Source organism: Rattus norvegicus, chromosome X (assembly GCF_036323735.1).
Source record: "Rattus norvegicus strain BN/NHsdMcwi chromosome X, GRCr8, whole genome shotgun sequence".
NCBI lineage: Eukaryota > Metazoa > Chordata > Mammalia > Rodentia > Muridae > Rattus > Rattus norvegicus.
The window spans coordinates 26,468,464-26,488,369 of NC_086039.1; the positions used below are offsets into that span (position 1 = coordinate 26,468,464).

Genomic DNA, 19,906 nt, shown 5'->3' on the forward strand with positions numbered 1-19,906 from the left:
AGTATCTGGGATCCACATGTGATCTTCTGGACTCCAACTGGCTTAGATAACATATATGTCTTCTCTCTTTACACTCCAGGTTCTACTTTACTCCACTTCACTGCTGCTTCTTTTGCTGTTCATCTCATTGTACTGGCATCTCAAATACCCTAACGTCTTCTGCTGTAACTATGTTTAATCAATAGTCTCCGGTATGTTCTTTACATGATTCCAATCCTTAAATACTTTGCATGACCCTTTCACTCTTGGGATATCATGTACAACTGAGGCTGCACCTTCATCAATGTCTCTTGCTCATCTCTCACAGTGCCAAACACCAGCATCTCTCAATGATTTTCTCTTGCCTACAAAACTACTAGGTCCAGCTACAGCACAACATAAAAAGTTGGCTATCTTTGGAACATGGCCTTTTTATGCTCTAGAAAACATCTCCCATATTTAAGCTTGTTGGTGCTGATACCTTCTTAATAAGTGCTAAATTCCTAACTTCATGTAATGAGCATAATTTGTCCCTGAAGTCCCTTCAATTTCGAATTGGAAATCCAGAGAGGAGTTGTCAAAGCTACTGATTAATGCTGCCTCCTTGGGCTGCTGGAATATTGCCCCCTTTTCTATTAAATTATCACCAGCTTTTGGTTTTCTAACTCCTTCACTACATAAGCTTGGCTATACAAGACCTTGCTCTGTAGATCGACATTGAACTCAGTGATCTCTAGGGCTCTGTATTCTGAAAGCTGTGATTATAGGCACATGTCATCACACTTACCCTTCAAGTTTTCTCTACTTGGAATTTTCTCTGTCCAAGACTGGCCTTGAACTCAGAGATATAGATGGAAAACTCCAACACAAGAAGGGAAACTAAACCCTAGAAAAAGCAAGAGAGTAATATTCTTATAACATACCCAAAAGAAGAGAGCCACACAAATGTAATTCCACCTCTAAAAACAAAAGTAACAGGAAACAACAAACACTATACCTTAATACTTCTTAACATCAATAGATATGATACCCTAATAAAAAGACATAAACTAAGAGACTGGATACATAAAGAGGATCCAGCACAGAACAGTGAAAAAGCCAGACCCCTTAATTAAATGCTATAAAATAATTTTCCAAGCAAATGTTCCCAAGAAAAAAATCTGGAGTAGCCATTCTAATAACAAATAAAATTGACTTTCCACAAACATTTGTAAAAAAATGAGGAAGGACACTATATTCATCATAGGAAAAATCCACCAAGATGAACTCTCAATCCAGAATATCTATGTTCCAAATGCAATGGCAGTGAGTTCCATAAAATAAACCTTACTAAAGCTCACAGCACACATTGCACCTCACAAAATGATAGTGGGATACTTCAACACCCCACTCTCTGCAAAGGACAGATCATGGAAACAGAAACTAAGCAGAGACACAGAAAAACTAATAGAAGTTATGAGCCAAATGGATTTAACAGATATCTATATAATATTTCATCCCATAACAAAATAATATACCTTCTTCTTACACTTCATGGTACCTTCTCCAAAATTGACCGCATAATTTGTCACATAACAGGACTGAACAGATACAAGAAGATTGAAGTAATCCATTGCATCCGATTAAATCACCACAAACTAAGGCTGGAATTCAATAACAATAAAAATGACAGAAAGCCAACATACACATGGAAATTGAACCATCCTCTACTTCATGATATCTTGCTGAAGAAGAAATGCTGTGGTCTAGCCTCAACACTGGATCAGAATTCTCAGCTGGAAGCAGGGATATCTGGAAGGCTCATAATAAATATACACAAACTACTCTTTGAGTACAAACTGACAGGAAATTTCAAGGCTCAAAGAAGTTACTGTCTGTTCTCTCTCTCTCTCTCTCTCTCTCTCTCTCTCTCTCTCTCTCTTGCTTGCCTGCAGCTTGTGGCTATACACTTTCTGCTTTCCTTTTAAACTCTGCTTTTTCATTTGTCCTTTTCTTTTCTCATTTCCCACATTCATGCACACCGCTGTCCATTACTCTTTTATCCTTACCCACACTCTTCACACATACGTCACACATATACCACACACACCACATCCACTCTCCTTTCACACACACAGTCTTTATACACACCTCACATTATCTCTTCACTCACTCTTTACATGTTATTCTCACGTGCGTGCTCTCTCTGTCTCTCTCTCAATCTCTGTCTCTGTCTCTCTCTCTCTCACACACACAAACACACAAACACACAATTTCATGTACACCTCACTCTCTCTCTACTTACTCTCCATTTGCTCTTTAGAAGCTCACACATTTTCTCTCACTCACACCTTCACTAGCTTTCTCATTTGTTCTCTCAATCACTCTCTAGCTTTTCTCTTGCCCCAGTCTGTTATTGATAACCCAAAAGCAGGGAGAAAAAAGACATTGTATAGTCATTGCCAAATCAAACTCAAAAGAATAACCACATCCCATAAAGAATTAAGAATTACAATTGTTCCCCAAATATTCAAGCTTCCTCTATTCCTAGGCCTGTAGCCAATAATAATTGCAAACTTACCATTTTTAAACTTTAACTTTTGCCTTATTATACTTAAGAGCTCCGAGCTGTGAGGTCAGCAACATTCATTTTCCTATGAAGATATATTGATAAATGATATGGGCAAAGCTGCCAGTCAGTGGCAAGAAAGAACCAAGTTAACCCTAATCTCATTAGTTCCCCTAGCAATCTGTTCCTTTACATTGCACACAATGACTCTCATAAGAGTCCCAGTATTTTGACTTAGTTTTACTAGTATAAAATTTTATGCATTCTATACTTCCTTATCCAGAAACCACTCGCAAATATTATGCAAAACTTATTTCCTAACATCAATAACTCTTTTCCTTTCTTGTGGTCTCAATGTTGGCTCTAATTTATTTTCTAATAATTTCTTCAAAGTTTTTTTGAAAGTCAAGCATTAATCTGGAACTACCATTGTGGAGTTATTACATTGTTTCTAAGATGAGAACACACAGCATGCACCTAGGTCATTAAGGCTGTGTTGTGCTGTGCTTCTATGACTCAATTTCCAATTGTTTAAGAGTTATTACATCAAGGAACATCTAGTTTCCTAGAACTTACCAGAGCAGAAGGATAAAGAAGTAGAAAAGTCAGATATCATAGAATAAATATACACAGCAAGGACAACTGAAAATCAGTCACACACAAATGAAATTTATACAGTCATTGTCCAGAGCTAAGGTTCAGAGAAATGGGAACAACCTTTTCTTACAAAAAGCTTCTGGCAGTTCCTGAGATGTCTCCATTCCAGCCAACTGTGGGCAGCCTCTTATTTCAGATTACAGCTCCCCTGGAGGGATGGGTCTCCTGCTCCTCAGGGTCCCAGACACCATACTTTTGTACAAGAAGCTGCCACATGCTTCTGAGATATCTAATCCCGGCCTACTGCTGGTAGTCAAATTTATGGTACGCTGACCCAAGCAAAGAAATAATGAAAGAAAACAAAGACTTTTTAGAATTTAATGAAAATGAAAGCACAACATACCTAAACTTATGGGATACAATGAAAACAGTGCTGTGAAGAAAACTCATAGATCTGAGAATCTCATAAAAGAAACAGGAGAGAGCATACACTAGCAGCTTGACAACACACATTAAGAGCACTAGAACAAAAAGAAACGAATAACCCAAGAGAAGTAGAAGGCAGGAAATAATCAAACTCAGGGCTGAAATCAACCAATTAGAACCAAAATAACTATTAAAAAAGAAAAACAAGCAAACAGAAAAACAGGAGCTGGTTCTTTGAGAAAATCAACAAGATACATAAAACCTTAGCCAGACTAACCAGTGGGGAGGGAGAGAGTATTCAAATGAAGAAAATCAGAAATTAAAAGGGAGACATAACAACAGAATATGAGTAAATTAAAAAAATGGATCCTACTGAAAACAAAACTGAAAAATCTGGATGAAATAAAAAAATTCTAGAGAGATACCAGGTTCCAAAGTTAAATCAACATCAGATGAACCATCTAAACAGTTCCATAGCTCCTAAATAAAGAGAAGCAGTTATGAAAGTTCTCCCAAACAAAAAAGCCCACAACCACATGGGTTTAGTGCAGAATTCTATCAGACCTTCATAGAAGACCTAACATACTATCGAATTATTGCACAAAAATAAATAGAATGAATACTAACCAATTCCTTCTATTAAGCCATAATTACATTTATGCCTAAACCACCAAAAGACCCAACACAGAGAGAACTTCAGAATAATTTTACTTGTGAATATCAACACAAAGATACTCAATAAAATTCTCACAAACAGAATCAAAGAACACACCAAAAACTGTTATCCATCATGTTCAAGTAGGCTACATCACAGGGATGCAGGGATGGTTCAATATATGGAAATCCATCAATGTAATTCACTACATAAACAAAGTCAAAAAAAAAAACACATCATCTATCACATTAGATGCAGAGAGGGCATTTGACAAAATTCAACACCCCTTCAAGTAAAACGTCTTGGAAAGATCTGGAATTCAAGGCCCATAACTAAGCTCAGTAAAAGTGATATAGAGCAAACCAGTAGCCAACATCAAACTAAATGGAGAGAAACTTGGAGCAACCCCACTAATATCAAGGACTAGACAAGGCTGCACATTCTCTTACTACTTATTCACTATAGTATTCAAAGTCCTAGGGGGAGAAATCAGAAAACCAAGACAGGTAAAAGAGATACAGATTGGAAAGGAAGAAGTCAAAATATCACTATTTGCAGATGATATGATAGTATACTTTGGTGACCCCAAACGTTCCACCTGAGAACTCCTGAGCCTGATAAACAACAACAGAAATGTGGCTGGATATGAATTTAATTCAAACAAATCAGTATCTGTCATCTACTTAAAAGATAAATAGGCTAAGAAAGAAATTAGGTAAATGACACCCTTCAAAATTGTCACAAATAATATAAAATACCTTGCTGTAGCTCTAACCAAGCAAGTGAAAGATCTGATGGACAAGAACTTCAAGTCTCTAAAGAAAGAAATTGAAAAGATCTCAGAAGATGAAAAGACCTCCCACAATCATGGAATTACAGGATCAATATTGTAAAAATTTGTATCTTGCCAAAAGCAATCTACAGATTCAATACAACGCCCATCATAATTCCAACTCAATTCTTCATAGAGTTAGAAAGAGCAATTTACAAAATTATTTGGAATAACAAAAACCCAGGATAGTAAAACCTATGCCTCTACAATAAAAGAACTTCTGAGGTTCTCGCCGTCCCTGATCAGAAGCTGCATTGTAGTGAAATAGTAACAGAAACTGTATCATATTAGTACAGAGACAGGAAAGTAGATCAATTAGAATAGAAGATACAGAAATGGACCCCACACACCTATGGTCACCTGATATTTCACAAAATAGCTAAAACAATCCAGTGGAAAAAAGATAGCACTTTCACAAAATGGTTCAACTGGAGGTCAGCATGTAGATGAATCAACTTGAACCATTCTTATCTCCCTGTAAAAAGCTCAAGTCCCAGTGTATCTTCACATAAAACCAATACACACAAACTAATTGGAAAAAAAGTGGGGAAGATCCTTGAACACATAGGCACAGAGGAAAATTAACTGAACTGAACACCAATGGTTTATGATCTAAGATAAAGAATCAACAAATGGGACTTCATAAAATTAGAAAGCTTCTGTAAGGCAAAGGTCACTGTCATTTGGACAAAATGGCAACCAAAAGATTGGGAAAAGATATATACCAATCTTACATCTCATAGAAAGCTAATACCAACATGTACAAAGTACTCAAGGAGTTATATTAGAGAGAATAAAATAACCATTTTAAAATGGAGTACAAATCTAAACAAAGAATTCTCAGCTGAGGAATATTAAATAGCAGAGAAGAACCTAAATAAATGTTCAACATCTTTACTCATCAGGAAAATGCAAATCAAAATAACCCTGAGATTCTACCTAACACTAGTCAGAATAGGTAAGTTAAAAAATGCAGTTGACAACAGATGCAGGCTAGGATGTGAAAGAAGAGGATCACTCCTCCATTGTTGGGGTGTACAACCACTCTGAAAATTAGTCTGGAAGTTCCTCAGAAAATTTGACATAGTACTACCTGAGAAGCCAGCTATACCATTCCTGTGCATATGCCCAAAGTATGCTCCAACCTATAACAAGGATGCATGTTCCACCATGTCCATAGCAGCCTTAATTATAATAGCCAGAACCAAGGAATAAGCGAGATATCTGTCAACAGAAGAATGGATACAGAAAATGTGGTACATTTACACAATGGAGTACTACTCAGGTATTAAAAACAATGACTTCATGAAATTCATAGGCAAATGGATGGAACTAGAAAATATTATCCTGAGTGAGGTAACCCAATCAAAAAAATACACACATGATATACACTCACTGTTAGGTCGATATTAGCCCCAAAGCTAGGGTTATCCAAGATACAATCTACAGACTACATGAAGCTCAAGAAGAAGGATTACCAAATTGTAGATACTTTAGTCCTTCTTAGAAAGGAGAGCAAAAATATTCATAGGACTAAATATGGAGACAAATTTTGGAGCAGAGACTTAAGGGAAGTCCACTCAGAGCCTACCCCACCTGGGGATCCAGCCCAGGATCAAGCCCAGACAATACCGCTGATGCCAAGAAGTGCAAGTTGACAGAAGCCTGATAGAACTGGCTCCGGAGAGAATATGCCAGAGTATGATAAATACAAAGGTGAATGCTTGCAGGCAACCGTTGAACTGAGAATGGGGTCCCCATTAAAAGAGTTAGAGAAAAGGCTAAAAGAGCTGAAGGCACTTGCAACCCCATAAGAACAATAATACCGACGAACCACAGCTTCCAACTATCCAAGGAGGACACATGGACAGACCCAAGGCTCCATCTGCATATTAACAGAGGATGGCCATATTGTGCACATTGAAAGGAGAAACCCTTGGTCCTACCAAAGCTGGACTCCCCAGTTCAGGGGAATGTCAGGTCAGGGAGTCAGGAAAGGGTTGGTGGGTGGGGAATACCCTCATAGAAGAAGGGGGAAGTGTGCATCAGGGGGTTTATGAAAGGGAAACAGGGAAAGTTGATAACAATTAAATGTAAATTTTAATAATCCACTTAACAATGTTTAAAAAAAGAAAGACAATGAAGAGCAAAGAAAAAAATAAAAACAAAAACAAAGAATGGAGGGTGACCTTTATTTTAGCAATTGTGTGTAGATTTTACCATGCATACTGGTAAATGATAAAAACATTTATAAGATGCCAAGGTCATAAATATCACTTCTTTGAACTACTGGCATAATTATGCACTAACACCATCTGACCCTGCAGTTTATGATTAGGAGAATTTAATGAGTGCTTCTATTTCCTTAGGGGTTGTAGTCCGGTTAAATATTTAATTTTGGTAAGTTGCCTCTGTCTAGAAAATCATTAATTTCTTGAACATTTTTTTTTAATTTTGTGGACTATAGTGTTTTGAAGTAAGACTTCACGACTCTTTGGATTTCCTCAGTGTCTGTTGTTATGTCTCCATTTTTATGTCACATTTTTTAGTTTGGATAGTGTCTCTCTGTCCTTCACTAAGTGTTTGTATATCTTGTTAATTTTTTAAATAAACCAGCACTTATTTTTGATTGGTTTTTTGGATATTTTATTTATTTAAATTTCAAATGTTATCCCCTTTTCTAGTTTCCCCTCTGGAAACCCTCTATCCTCCCTGCCCCTGCTTCTATGAGGTTACTCACCCAACTAACCACCCACCCACTCCTGTCTTTCTGCCCTGACATTTCCATACACTGGGGCATTGAGCCTTCTCAGGACCAAAAGACTTTCCTCCCATTGGTGCCTGAGAAGGCCATCCTCTGCTACATATGTAGCTGGAGCCATGGGTCACTCCATGCATAATTTTTGTTGGTTCTTCAGTCCCTTTGACTTCTGGGCAGTCACCTTGGTTGATATTGATATTCTTCCTGTGGTACCAAACACTTCAACTCTTTCAATCCTTTTCTTTACCTCCTCCATTTGGCAACCCATGTCCCCATTAAAATGGTTGGCTATGACCATCCACCTCTGTATTTGTCAGACTCTGGCAGAACCTCTCAGGATACAGATGTATCAGTCTCCTGTCAGCAAGCAGTTATTGACATCTGCAATAGTGTCTGGGTTTGGTGTTTGTTTATGGGGTGTTTCTGCAAGTGAGGCCATTTCTGGAAGGCCTTTTCTTCAGTCTATACTCCACATTTTGTCTTTGTACTTCTTTCCTTGAGTATTTTGTTGTTCCTCCTTTTAAGAAAGACTGAAGCATCCATGCTTTTGTCTTTCATCTTTTTGAGCCTCATGAAGTCTGTGAATTGTATCTTGGGTATTCCGAGCTTTTGGGCTAATATCCATTTATCAGTGAGTGTATACCATATGTGTTCTTTTGTGGTTAAGACACTATATTACAGATGATATTACAGCTGTATTACAGAGCATTAGTTATAAAAACTGCATGGTATTGGTATAGGAACATGCAGCTTGATTCATGTAGTCAGATTGAAGCCTCTGAAACACACACACCTATGGACATTTCAATTTTTACAAAGAAGGTAAAATTGTACAATAGAGAAAAGAAAGCATCTTCAACAAATCATACTGGTCTAATTTGATGTCTACATGTGGTAGATCAAAAATAGTTTTATATTTGTCATGCTGCATAAAACTCAAGTTCAAGTAGATAAAGGACATAAACGTAATACTGAATTCACTTAATCTCATAACAGAAAAATGGAAAATACTCTTGAATGAATTGGTACAATATACTATTTTTTTAATTGGACACCCATTGCTTAGGGTATAAAAATTTGATAAACAGGACTCAAGAAAGTGAAAAACTACTGTTAGGAAAAGGACAATGTCATAGGGACAGAACAGCAGCCTACAAATTGTGACAAGGTCTTTACCAATCCTACATCTCACAAAAGGAAAATACTCAAAATGTATAAAAGAACTAAAAAATGATAGACACTAGCAAACCAAATAATCCAAATAAAAAATGTGGTGCACTCACACCAGTGAGAATGGCTAAGATCAAAAACTCAGGTGACAGCAAATGCTGGTGAGGATGCGGAGAAAGAGGAACACTCCTCCATTGTTGGTGTGATTGCAGACTGGTACAACCATTCTGGAAATCAGTCTGGAGGTTCCTCAGAAAACTGGACATTGAACTACCTGAGGGCCCAGCTATACCTCTCTTCGGCATATACTCAAAAGATGCCCCAACATATAAAAAAGACACGTGCTCCACTATGTTCATCGCAGCCGTATTTATAATAGCCAGAAGCTGGAAAGAACCCAGATGCCCTTCAACAGAGGAATGGATACAGAAAATGTGGTACATCTACACAATGGAATATTACTCAGCTATCAAAAACAATGACTCTATGAAATCCATAGGCAAATGGTTGGAACTGGAAAATATCATCCTGAGTGAGGTAACCCAATCACAGAAAAACACACATGGTATGCACTCATTGATAAGTGGCTATTAGCCCAAATGCTTGAATTACCCTAGATGAACAGAACACATGAAACTCAAGAAGGATGATCAAAATGTGAATGTTTCACTCCTTCTTTAAAAGGGGAACAAGAATACCCTTGGCAGGGAATAGGGAGGCAACGCTTAGAACAGAGGCAGAAGGAACACCCACTCAGAGCCTGCCCATACACATGTGGCCCATTCATATACAGCCACCCAATTAGACAAGATGGATGAAGCAAAGAAGTGCAGGCCAACAGGAGCCGCGTTTAGATCTCTCTTGAGAGACACAACCAGAATACAGCAATACAGAGGCGAATGCCAGCAGCAAACCACTGAACTGAGAACGGGACCCCCGTTTAAGGAATCAGAGAAAGAACTCGAAGAGCTTGAAGGAGCTCAAGACCCCTAATGAACAACAATGCCAAGCAACCAGAGCTTCCAGGGACTAAGCCACTACCTAAGGACTATACATGGACTGACCCTGGACTCTGACCTCATAGGTAGCAATGAATATTCTAGTAAGATCACCAGTGGAAGGGGAAGCCCTTGGTCCTGCTAAGACTGAACCCCCAGTGAACGTGATTGTTGGGGGAGGGCAGCAATGGGGTGAGGATGGGGAGGGGAACACAAATAAAGAAGGGGAGGGGGAGGGATTAGGGGGATGTTTGCCCAGAAACCGGGAAAGGGAATAACACTCGAAATGTAAATAAGAAACACTCAAGTTAATAAAAAAAATGTGGTGCAGAACCAAAAATAATTCTCAACAGAGGAATTTAAAACGGCTGAAATGCACTGAAGGAAGTGTTCAACAGTCTTCAGAACCAACAAAATGAAAATGGAAACTCCATCTCAAAGCCCTTAGAATGATTAATATATAATAACTCAAGTTGTTGACTTGTTGATGAGGGTATGGAACAAGGGGAACATTCCACCCTTGCTGTTGTGAGTGTAAACTTGTACAATTTGTAAATCAATTTGTCAGTTTCTTGGAAAACTTGGTATTGTTATACCTCAAGACCTAACATTATCACTTCTGGGCATATACCCCAAAGGTACCCTACTGTGTGAAAATACTTGCTCAATTATGTTCATAGGTGCTTTATTCATAAGATTCAGAAATTTAAATCAACATAGATACCCAGTAACTGAAGAATGGATAAAAATGGCATATCTAAAAATTTAAACAGTATCCAGCTATTAAAATAAAATTATCATGAATATTCCAGGCAAAGAGATGGAACTTGAGAATAGTATCTACAGTGAAGTAGCCTAGTCCAGAAAGGAAATGCATAGTATGTAGTCACTTACAAATGGGTATTAGCTATAAAATCAGGATACTCACACTATACTCCATAGAAACAAAAAAGCTAAAGATGAAGGAAGAACCAAGCAAGGATGATCAGAGTTCACTTTGAAGGAGAGAATAAACTAGTCATATGAGGCATATGGTGGGAGGAAATTGTGAGGGAGAAGAAATGCCCTGGAGATTAAGGGTGTGGATTAAGGATTATATGTGAGGAGAAACTGGAGAGAGCCAGAAGGTAGTAAATATGAATGAACAGCTACAGGTGGCAGAGTTTGGGTTAAGGGCCATCTATCAGGTATGCCATATATCTTGGATAGGGTAGGTTCCAAATAATCAGTGGGGGATGAAATTAGCAGAGATTCAGAACAGTGTTTGAAAAATATGCAAGTATTTATTTACTTTCATGTATGAAGTTATTTGGACTCTGCTTTTACTTTTGCACATCCAGTGTGTGTGTGTGTGTGTGTGTGTGTGTGTGTGTGTGTGTGTGAGAGAGAGAGAGAGAGAGAGAGAGAGAGAGAGAGAGAGAGAGAGAGAGAGAGAGAGGGGCAGAGAGAATTTTCTCTCTACTCTCCAAAAACTGGCACCAATAGGAAGCAACTCCTAGTATCTGGATCCACTCACATTAACCAGAGTCAGGACTGACTCAATATTGTCTCTGTGCTCGAATTTAACCTCTAGTGTCAGAGCTGGGTTTCTTTTGGCACCAATGGGCATACACATGCTGGACCTTAGCTCTCCTGGCAATATATAGCTTGGTATTCATGTGGGTTCCAAACAACTTCAGCAACTTCTATCCCTAGAGCTGTTGTGTTGAATCCTTCCCCTAACTTTGTTGTCTTGTCTGGCCTTCATGGGAGCAGAAGGGCCTGCCATTGACAGAGTTGATGTCACAGAATGGGAGATACCAAGGGAAAGCATCCATTTTCTGAGACGTGGAGGGGATAGGGATGAGGGACAGACTGTGGGAGGCAGACACTTGGAGTAGTGACAGCAATCAGGATGTAAAGTGAATAAATTTTAAATTTTCTAAAGAAGCCAAGTGAAGCAAATTAGTAGGAAGCTTACTCTCTGTGCACTCAGCTTGAGTTCTTCCCAAATTCCTTGGTTATTGGTGGCAATAACCCAAGCAAAGGCTCTCCTACTGTGTTTCCTTTGTGTATTGTATTTGTATTTGTCACAAATTAAGAATTTTATGACTACATGAAAGATATATATAGATATATGTATATAAATATCTATCTATATTTATATCTGTCTGTATGTCTATGTATCTATCTATGTATCTATGTATCTATCTATGTATCTATCTATGTATCTATCTATGTATCTATCTATGTATCTATCTATGTATCTATGTATCTATCTATCTATCTATCTATCTATCTATCTATCTATCTACCTATCTATCTATAAAATTGAGGTTCATAAGATGAAGAAAGCCACAAATCACTTTTGCTTTTTAATTCCAGGTAATAGAATGAAGCATAGTTGTTTACTGACTCTAAATATACTTTTTTGCTTACTAAAATTGTGATTCATTTAAAGATACCTGTTTGACACCTGACAGTTAAAAGTTATAAGAGAAAAGAATTTACAACTTAAAATTATTATTAATTAAATAATTATTAATATGGTTTATTTATGTTTTAATTTTGTGTCTACTTAATCATGGTTTTCCCCTGTGAGAACACAAGAAAAAAACTTGATATTCAGCTGGGATTGAAAAAGAATCAGCAATAAAATGACCCAGACCACGTTTCTAATGAGAGCCAGATGAAGGGGAATGAAAGTAAGCACAATGGGACTGTAACCCTGAAAATTGGTTCTATTCAGTGAGGCATAATGTAGATCTGGGGGGAAAGGGAAGGCTTGATCAGGTGGTGTGTATTTTCTTTTGTATAATTATTCACAAGGGGATTAATTGAGAGTATATCAACAACTCTCTCAGAAGCTTCTTTTATTTGCTTTCATATTCACTCACTTTTGTTCCAGCAAGTTTTTTGCTTCTTTCTTCATTTCTTCTATCCCCAACTCATCATTCAGTAAAATTGAAACTTTGGATAGTCAGTTGGATGGTGCCTTGCCAGGACAAACATGTGAAGGAATGTTTCATTAAAGTGGACACAGGTGTGAAAGTCTAAGACAGACACTTCAAGGAATGTTTTGCTGAAGCAGACACAAGAGAAAGATTGTTGAAAGCACATGTGAAGAAGAAAACATGCATGTATTGGTCTGCCTAATATTGATTTGTTGAGCTGCATTTGCCAGGACTCCACAGAAAGAAATGCAACAAAAATCTTCTAGTGCTCTGCTGCAGTTTCTTGCCAATTCTGTGGACACTGGCAGATTGACAGAGTGATGTCAGCTGAGAGAGGCACTTCTTCTGAGGCAACATATGTGATGACAAGAACTAGGGAAGACAGGTGAAGTTTGAAATGTATAAATAAGACTTAATGGACAATGGTAAAGTCTGTGCTGTTCTTGCTTATTGGGGTCACTGCAATATTTGTAGGTTACTACTAGTCTTCACTTACCTTTGCTTCACTGAAATAGGCCAAGCCAATAAATTCTCCTGACATTAGTCCTGGTCTTTTGTGCAGAGTCATCCTGAGGCTGAAACCTGGATGGCTCTTCTAGGTAGTGTCACTGCTGGAGCTACCCAGACTCTACCAAATCTGGACTACTGATGCATCTGTGAACTGTCTGCAAGTGGATCTAACTACTTCTGCTAACCTGTGCACTGACCTGCAGATTTCCAGACATCACAGACGGGCGTTGCCCCAAAGAACCTTTCTTTCTTTTTTTCTTTTTTATTAACTTGAGTATTTCTTATATACATTTCAAGTGTTATTCCCTTTCCCGGTTTCTGGGCAAAAATCCCCCTCCCCCCTCCCCCCTCCCCTCCCTTATGGGTATTCCCCTCCCAACCCTCTCCCCATTGCCGCCCTCCCCCCAACAGTCTAGTTCACTGGGGGTTCAGTCTTAGCAGGACCCAGGGCTTCTCCTTCCACTGGTGCTCTTACTAAGATGTTCATTGCTACCTATGTGGTCAGAGTCCAGGGTCAGTCCATGTATAGTCTTTAGGTAGTGGCTTAGTCCCTGGAAGCTCTGGTTGCTTGGCATTGTTGTACATATGGGGTCTCGAGCCCCTTCAAGCTCTTCCAGTTCTTTCTCTGATTCCTTCAACGGGGGTCCTATTCTCAGTTCAGTGGTTTGCTGCTGGCATTCGCCTCTGTATTTGCTGTATTCTGGCTGTGTCTCTCAGGAGCGATCTACATCCGGCTCCTGACGGTCTGCACTTCTTTGCTTCATCCATCTTGTCTAATTGGGTGGCTGTATATGTATGGGCCACATGTGGGGCAGGCTCTGAATGGGTGTTACTTAAGTCTCTGTTTTAATCTTTGCCTCTTTCTTCCCTGCCAAGGGTATTCTTGTTCCCCTTTTAAAGAAGGCGTGAAACATTCACATTTTGATCATCCGTCTTGAGTTTCATTTGTTCTAGGCATCTAGGGTAATTCAAGCATTTGGGCTAATAGCCACTTATCAATGAGTGCATACCATGTATGTCTTTCTGTGATTGGGTTAGCTCACTCAGAATGATATTTTCCAGTTCCAACCATTTGCCTACGAATTTCATAAAGCCATTGTTTTTGATAGCTGAGTAATATTCCATTGTGTAGATGTACCACATTTTCTGTATCCATTCCTCTGTTGAAGGCCATCTGGGTTCTTTCCAGCTTCTGGCTATTATAAATAAGGCTGCGATGAACATAGTGGAGCACGTGTCTTTTTCATATGTTGGGGCATCTTTTGGGTATATGCCCAAAAGTGGTATAGCTGGATCCTCAGGCAGTTCAATGTCCAATTTTCTGAGGATCCTCCAGACTGATTTCCAGAATGGTTGTACCAGTCTGCAATCCCACCAACAATGGAGGAGTGTTCCTCTTTCTCCGCATCCTCGCCAGCATCTGCTGTCACCTGAGTTTTTGATCTTAGCCATTCTCACTGGTGTGAGGTGAAATCTCAGTGTTGTTTTGATTTGCATTTCCCTTATGACTAAAGATGTTGAACATTTCTTTAGGTGTTTCTCAGCCATTCGGCATTCCTCAGCTGTGAATCGTTTGTTTAGCTCTGAACCCCATTTTTTAATAGGGTTATTTGTCTCCCTGCGGTCTAACTTCTTGAGTTCCAAAGAACCTTTCTAATCATGTCCATTTCTCACATATCCTTACTTTCCCACTATCTCTGTTGGCTGGTGGGTTAAAGGGAGGGTGAAGCATTTAAGAACGCTCATTTTGTACATTAAAATTTAAAAAATTAATGCTAAAATGTTTAATCTCTGCATTTTTGGATGAATCCTGTGGATTCCCTTGCTGTTGATTTCATGGTTTTATTACATACTGGCTATGTAGGATATTTGAAATTATTTCAAATTTTCTGAACTTTTTAAAATGTGTTTCATGTTCATAATGTAATCCATTTTAGATAAGTTTCCATGCCCAGATAAACAGAATGTATATTTTTATCATGTGTCTCCATCTGTCTCAGACAGGTGCTGGTACAGCCACTCAATGGACAGCTATGTTAAGCTCCTGAATGCAAGCACAACTTGGCCTCTGAAATAGTGTCAGGGTTTAGTGCCTGTAAACAGGATGGATCCAAATTTGGGCCAGTCGCTGGATTGCCTTTAGTTAAGTCTCTACTCTGTTCTGCCCTTGTGTTTATTTTAAACAGAAATGATTCTCAGTCAACAATTTTGTTGTTGGGTGACTCCATCCCAAAACTGGGGAAACTGTCTATCTCCTGGAAATTGTCTCCTCAAGTTTCATCTCCCCACTGGTAAGCATTTTAGCTAATGTCATCCTCACTGAGTCCTAGCTGCCTCTCATATCAGAGCTCTCTAGTACTTTCTAAAGTTTACCCCCACCTCACCTCCCACAGCTTCATATCTCCATTCATTCTCTTTGGAATTATTCTCTCACCCACATAACTTATTCTGACCCATTTTCCCCTCCCTCTTCCCTTTCACAACTTTCCCTTCCTCCTAGACGTTCAGTCCTTCCCTCTCACCTGCACATTCCCTGCCACCTAAGTTTCTCCTCAGAAAAGCACAAGAGGCCTCCTATGTATAACAATTGCCTAGGCAAATTATTGCTGCATGATTAGGGTATCTTCTCCTATGAAGTCTAGATAAGGCAGACATATTAAAGGAAATGGATCTAAAGGCAGGAAATGGAATTAGTGACACACCCTGATCCAATTGTTAGGCATTACACAAATTTATATAAGAGTAGGGGACTTAGGACCACCTCATGAATGCTCTTTTGTTGGTGTTTCAGTATCTGTTATCCACTATGGGCCCAATTTAGTTGATTGATTAAGATATCCTGTGTTATCCTTGACCTATTAGTATATTTCTATGCTTCCTTTTACACATTATTCCCAGAGCTCCATCTAATGTTTGGCTGTGGGTTTCTACATCTCTTTCCATCAACTGCTGGGTGAAGCCTCTCAGATAAAAGTTTTACTAGCTTCCTCTCTGCAAGTATAGGAATATCATGAATATTGTCAATCGTGAGCCCTCTCATATGGCATGGGTCTTAAGTCAGGCTAGTCTTTGGTTGGCCCAGCCCTCTATTTTGCTTCATCTTTATACATGCACATATTGCACGTAGAACAAATTATGAGTGAAAGGTTTTGTGGGTACATTGGTGTTCCTATTACTCCATTAGAAGTCTTACCTAGTTATAAGAGGTTGCTATTTCAGGTTCCAAATCTAATATTGCTAGGAGTCTTAGCTAGGGTCATGCCGATAGTTTCCTGGCAGTTTCCCTTGCCCTGGGCTTCTAGTTTATCCTAGAGATGGCACCACCAACCAATCCCAGTTCAATCTCCCAGTTCGCTTTCCCATGGTGATCATCACCACTGATCCATCCTGTTTCCCTCCCTACTCCCTCTTCCTCTCAGGACCCTACCTCAAATCTCCCACAATTATCTATTTTAATCTCCTTCTCAGTGAGATGCAAGTATCCTGCCTTAGTTCCACTTGTTAATGAGCTTCTTTGGGTCTATGGATTTTAGCATGCTGATGCTGTACTTTGTGGCTAATATCCGATTATAACTGAGTACATACCACACATGTCTTTCTGAGTCTCTTTTATCTCAAACAGGATGATAATTTCTAGTTCTATCCACTTACCTACCCATTTCATAATGCTCTATTTTTGGTAGCTGAGTAATATTCTATTGTGCAAATGCACTGTATTTTCTATATCAATTTTTCAGTTGAAAGATAGCTAGGTTGTTTCCAGTTTTGCAGGACTATTAAAAAAGTGACTCTGAACATAGTGGAGCATTTGTCCTTGTGTTAAAGAGCATTATTTGAGTATAGAGCAAGGAGTGGTATAGTTGAGTCTTAAGACAGAACTATTCCTAAATTACAGAGAAACCATCAAGTTGAATTCCAAATCAACATGGTTGTAAATGTTTGCAATTCTTACAGCAATGGACTAGTGCCTAATCCTTTACAGCATGAGTTGTTGCTTGAGATTTTGATTTTTATCTATAATATGGAAGTAAAATGGAATGTCAGGATCATTTTGATTCATATTTCCCTGATGACTATAGATCTTGAATATCTGTTAGTGATTCCTGATCTTTTGATATTCAGTTCTTGAGAATTATGTTTTTTTAATTTCATTTTTCTTGGATATTTTATGTACTTGAATTTCAAATGTTATTCCCTTTCTCCCCTCTCTCATACTCCTCCAACCTCCACCTGATTCTGTAATGATGCTTCTACTCCCACCTACTCACTCCAATCTCAATATTATCCTACATTGGTGCAATGAACCTTGACAAGACCAAAGGATTTTCCTTTGATGCACGATGGACTATGTCATCCTCTGCTACATTTGTGGCTGGAATCATGGGTTCCTCCATGTGTACTCATTGGTTGGTGGTTTAGTCCATGGCAGCTCTGGTGGGGTCCTGTTGGTTGGTATTGTTGTTCTTCCTCTGGGGTGCCAAATCTTTTCAGCTTCTTCAGTGTTCTCAAACTCCTACATTGGGGTCCCCTTGTTCAGTCCAATAGTTCTCTGAAACCATCCTCATCTGTATCAGCTGGATTCTGGCAGAACATCTCAGGAGATATCCATATCGGGCTCCTGTCAGCAAATACTTCTTGGCATAAGCAGTATTGAATGTGTTTCATGATTGGGAACAAGCCAGTAATCTCACTGGGGAGGCTAAATGCTGCCTAAAATATGGATCGAAGACTGTGTTTCTCCACAAGAAACACTGAAAAGACTAGAACCAAGGTGTTTGTTTTCAAACTTCTGGACACACAGACCATCCTGGGAACTGCAAAGAGTTTAGAATGAGGCTCTTGGTCCTAAGATGAACCTGGAGACAGGGAAATCCAGCTTAGTTCAGGGTTGAGTACCAGGATTATGGAGTGTTTTTACGCAGGAGACTTAGATGCTGGTTGATATAACAAAGGATTCCACCCTTGTGCCAATCAGTTTATTTATGGTCAAAAAGGTGCCTACTATTTATTCAATTTGGACAAAATATTAAATACCTTTTCCATGAGTGTATGCCCCAGAAATCAAGGTATATCTATATACCTCATTAAAATGGAGAAATCTGGTCTGTGTTGTCACGCCCGCCTCGGCCGGCAAGGAAGACGCAACACGGTCGGATTCTTCTCAACATCCTTTATTACAGGACCACCTCTTTGCTTGATACGGGGACCTTGAGCTGCAAAAGCTCTCGCCTTATATACACAGCAGGCTGGGTCTATGCTAGTTGTCCTTCAGAGATTGGCGGAGCATGAATCCCTCATTAGCATATTAACGTCCCTGCCAACTGATGCCAGGTGCAAAACCAGCGCATGCGCAGTACCGTTGTTCACCACAGGTGGGCGCCGGATCACCTCATTATCCTAAGGCCGCCCTGGCAAGGGGACAAGCCTGCGCATGCGTTATAAGTCATTTACTACCAGACGGGACTGGATGTCGGTGCCATCTTTGTTTTACCGAGCCGCTCCCTACATGTGTGATATGACCAGTTGTCATGATCTTCATATCGGGGTGTCATGGTCACATGATGATGATAGAAATCATATCGGGGTGTCATGGTCGCATGATAATGATAGGAATCTGATCTGTAGCAGAATTAAAAGCTTAACACTTTCAAGTGTGAGAATTTCTGGGGCTCCAAAATCTGCTTTACCTCCCGAGTTTTTCTGTCTTCTGACATGGTTCCTCATGATCCACCTGCCTGTGCCCCCTAGATCGCAAAACCTTGGTGAAATCCTTTATAAATTAGCACAGATACACCAGGTGCACTCTGTCCAGACTTGATATGTGTTCAGAGATAACATGCTGGCTTTTTCTGCTGATCTCTTTACTCATAAGAACATTGCCATAATTTCCTAACCTACTTATGCATAGACAGATGGTACAATGAATTGTTCTAGTGATGATCTATTTTTTACCATTAATTAATATTATTCTACTAAGTGTTGTATGTAAGACACTAATCTGTGGGTATATCAGTATTATTTTAAAAGTCATTTTATTTCTATCTTTTTTGAACAGAAAGAGTAAAGAAGTTTTCTAAGTCTATAACATCAGGATCCTTTCCACTTCAGCATATATTCAATGGCTTCTATTTCATGGAATGTGCCTTAAGTCCATTTAAATTATGTTGGTTACTCACATAACATTTCTGACACCATTATACCAATAGCTCACTAATCAGGTCACAATGGTAGTTCACAGGAATTGCAGCTGTTTGATATTGATAATAGGAAGTAGTCTAACATTAATTTTCACGAATACTTATCAAAAGGTGGTGAAGATATATTTGGCATGTGTTCTAATGTCCCATGATCAATTGCATGAAAATATTGTTCTCCACAACAGGGCAGCAATATCTCAATGTAGAGAATTATGAGTGGAATCACAAGTGTCTATGGTGTTGTTTTGTTTTGTTTTACCTCCAGAAGCATATTTTTATGGAACTCTACTCACCACTGAT

The 19,906-nt window shown here is 39.0% G+C and overlaps 1 pseudogene; it reads right to left on the reverse strand.

The window, feature by feature from the left end:
* The window catches only part of LOC100911869 (uncharacterized), a 40,672-nt pseudogene extending 21,672 nt beyond the window's left edge, over nucleotides 1-19,000 (reverse strand).
* Between the last annotated feature and the right edge of the window lie 906 nt (nucleotides 19,001-19,906).